Source organism: Nilaparvata lugens, chromosome Y (genome assembly GCF_014356525.2).
Source record: "Nilaparvata lugens isolate BPH chromosome Y, ASM1435652v1, whole genome shotgun sequence".
Lineage (NCBI taxonomy): Eukaryota > Metazoa > Arthropoda > Insecta > Hemiptera > Delphacidae > Nilaparvata > Nilaparvata lugens.
The window spans coordinates 6,455,235-6,459,156 of record NC_052519.1 but is presented as its reverse complement, the minus strand read 5'-3'; positions in this window follow the sequence as shown (position 1 = coordinate 6,459,156).

Genomic DNA, 3,922 nt, shown 5'->3' with positions numbered 1-3,922 from the left:
GAAGAAGGAGAGGAAGATGATAACGATGATACTCTCTCTCTCTCTCTTGTCATGCTCTGGTTAATATAGTCATGGCTAATTACATTCAGTCATGCTCAATTACATTTAGTCATGGTCTATTTGATGATTAATAGTAGAGAGAGAGATATGTGAGAGAGAGAGAGAGGCAATCTACTGACAGATTCAAGTGAAACGAACTTAAGTGAATTTAACTGAAACATGTTCTTGACAACAGGTTGTACACACAACGAACGTTATATTTTTAATGTTTCCTCAATCATAAACTAATGAATAGAATGAACTTGTATATCCAAATACACATGTATCTTTAAACTCTCAAGAGAGCAAACTATGATCTTTTACATTTTTTATTGGCAATGTCATATAAGCATTTCCAGAGATCATTAGAATTATCAACAATAGCTAATGATTCATCATTATTTGAACAACCATAATGGAAATGACCGGTTTCTAATGTATCCAGTAATTCAAAAATTTCAGATGGAATTGGAAAGTGAAGATTTTCTGTTTTTGTTAATGCAAGATCACTCACCTCATCACCCGTTGAAAATTTAATAATCTTTGCAATTAGATCAAATTAATTGAATGAAATTGTCATCAAGAGACGAGATAGTTTCTTGAACTTTGAAAAGCTATAACAATCAACCATATTTTTTAGTTGAGTGTATGTACAGGTGAAACGTGATAAGAAACTACTTGTATCTGCACACTTATAGCATTGAGCTTCAACGCATGTGAGATCTTTACAGCTCAACTAACAAAGCAATACTGAACGATTAAACCTAGACATTGCATCCACTTGCACTGGTCCATGATGAGCAAATGAAGAAAGTATACATATGTCGGTACTAATATAGAGAAATTAAACGGTTTCTGTGCCTTCCCTCCAATGCAACATACACGAGCAGTATGATATTTCAATGCTTGCGTACAATAAACACATTGAATTTCTTGTCCGTTATAGAAAAAGCCATATCTTGCAAAGTTTTTCTTTTCTGTATTTGAATGGGATTGACATTTTTTCATGCTAAGCATTCTATTGTTTTCGCACATGAAATTTGGAGATGAGTGCATATTTTTCATTATCAAACTATTGTAATGAACCGCCGCGAAGAGCGCACATTGGCCCTGTGGATTGCGATGATGAATTTCACAGGCATTATAACACCAAGAACTTGTAAAGTAGTTAAAATTTGGTTTCTCAATTTCATCCGGTAAACAACATACGTTTTTGTGTAACCTTCTAAGAAACTTAGCTTTCTCTGTACCTTTTGTGTAGATTTTATCATATCCTTCAAGATAAGATATCAATAATTCGTCTGTATAAATAAAATGACCATCTTCCCAGCGTATTTTGTGATAATTGTTCTCTGCCCATGTTACTTGCTTACGCAATTTAGCATTCAATTCCGACTTTGCAAATGGCGACTTGAAATGTAACACAACAAAGCTATTTACCTGATCTACGATTCCGATTTCTTCCACGATAATTTGATTAGAATTTCCCTTGAACCAATGCATGTTGACTGTTGCAAATTTTTTACAGGGGAGTGTTTCTTCCTCCTCTTGTGCTGTTTTGTCCTCCTCCTCCTCCTTTGTCCTCCTTTGTCCTCCTCCTTCTCCTCCTCCTCCTCCTCCTCCTCCTCCTCCATTCTCCTCCTGTGGTTTAGGTGTACTACATCTTGAGTGATAGTAGAAGAAGTCTTGTTCGCTGTCAAGATCACACTGCGTGTCAATAGATTGTGTTTTCTTCTCAGAATTAGAAGACATTATAGGTGTACTACATCTTGAGTCATAGTAGATGCTGTCTCCCTTATCAAGATCGCACTGTATCCCGATAGAGCGTGTTTTCTCCTCAGAATTAGAAGACATTCTAGATGTTAACTGATCAAAGCTAAAACCTCAAATGAGTAAAATTTGAAAAATGCAATACTTATATAGCTTGTGCTCTATCGAGAAATTACTGAACTTCCTTCACCATGGAAGTAAGAGGAGTGTACCCCATGATACGATCACTGATTAAAATGCAATAAGCGGAAGTATTTGGAGGTACAGCTCCCTTAAATTCCATATCTATTCTTATATCTGTGGAGGATTTCAAATGAGAAGATTGATGTGAACAGTCAATTACAATCAGGGGTGTTTTTGTACAAAATGTGTCAAAATCAATCTCTGTTCCAAGCTCAGTATTGATATTATGGTTATAGTACGCCGAGGGAAAATCCAAAAACATACGGTACATCAATTCTTGTTTACCAAGGAGGTTTTCATAAGGAAAATAGTCAGAGTTCAAGTAGACCTTTGCATTTTGAAGATTACAACTATCAAATCCGAGATTGATTTATTATTTCATTCTTACGATCTGTTTGAAACGCTAAAACAACATACTTTGGTGTGTCGAGATGGGATGCGGTTTTTACTGCCCAAGAATGAACAGTGCTATTTTGTAAATTTGGTAATTCTGAAATCTCCCAATGACGAAAGCTCAGCTTCAGCGGTGTATCAGCATCAAGCAATCTCAAAAATTTCAACCTCACATGATCTTCTAAAGTAATATAGGGAATTCTCCATTGAAGCTTCGTTATTTTTAGATTAATGTTTGTTGCTTCTGTAGACTTGATGCAATTGAGATCTGTTGGCAATCTTAATAATACAAGTTCTTGTTTCAAGTTAAAAATTATTCTCTGAAAGTCTTCAAAAAATGGTAAAACTAATTTAAGAGGTACACAGAATGTAAACTTATTATCTTTCAGTGTATATCCTGCTCTGTCAAACCCGGCCAAGTGATATGTGTTCTTATCAAACATATTTTTCACTAGTATAGCTTTAATTGTTGATGTTAATCCAATTAGTCTTGATTTAGAAATTTGTTGCCCAGCCAATTCATATCGAATTTCATCAAAGAGATTTCCAATGAGGTTACTGGATGATATATACTTAGCTTCTATCGGATCATCCCCAGCCTTCGCAGCTGGTTTTGTACACTTCACCCCCCCCTCAATAAATATAAATGATTTGTGTATGGAAGGCTGTACTGAGCCACATGGATGCGAGCTTCATCTGAGGGTTTAATTTCTTGACCCGAATATACTGTATGAGTATGGAACTGAAATTTAGTAATATCATTATAGAACTCGAGTTGAGATTCAACATCGAGAATTCCACTAATTGCTGCGCCGTACATGACGCCAATCTACTATAAATCCCAACTTTTCCAATATTCTCGCGCTTTTCGCTGATATAGCATGTAGCTTTTTAGGTGTTGACTCTATCACGTTCGAGTCTCTAATGAGCTTCTGTGAGCAAATGCTAGTGCGAGGTTTGAAAATGAGGAATCCCATTTCAAGTTCTTTTGTTTTTCACGAATGTGAAGTCTAATTGTAATTATATCTCCTTGGAAATCAATAAACGATCCTTCTTGATCGGTTACCTTTACATTAATGCTTTGAATTCTATGTGTGTTTAAAGGCATATAGATTATTGGATTAGGCGTTTCATTTATCAAATACCCGCTAGGTACTCTAGGTGTGAACTCGTATATAATATGTTTCTGTTTGCCATCGGAGTAAATCCCACACGCTATATTGCACTCAACTACAATAGAGTTAATATTTGTTATGCTAACTAAATGCTGAGAATAATACCATTTATTCGGTTGTAATATAACATTATCAAAACCAAGCATTTTTCCTATTGAAGTAGATGATGTAAAGTCAATAGGCTTATCAGAACGAATTTCGAGCTTCATAGTATTTGAGTTAGCTCTTATATTAAGTTTCTTTTCGTCACTATTTAATTTACTCTTTAAAGCTAATATAATGTCATCAACTTCAAATGCACCCGTATCAAGATCAATTAATTTATCACCATATTTGAAGGTAGAATTTTTACCTTTTATAAC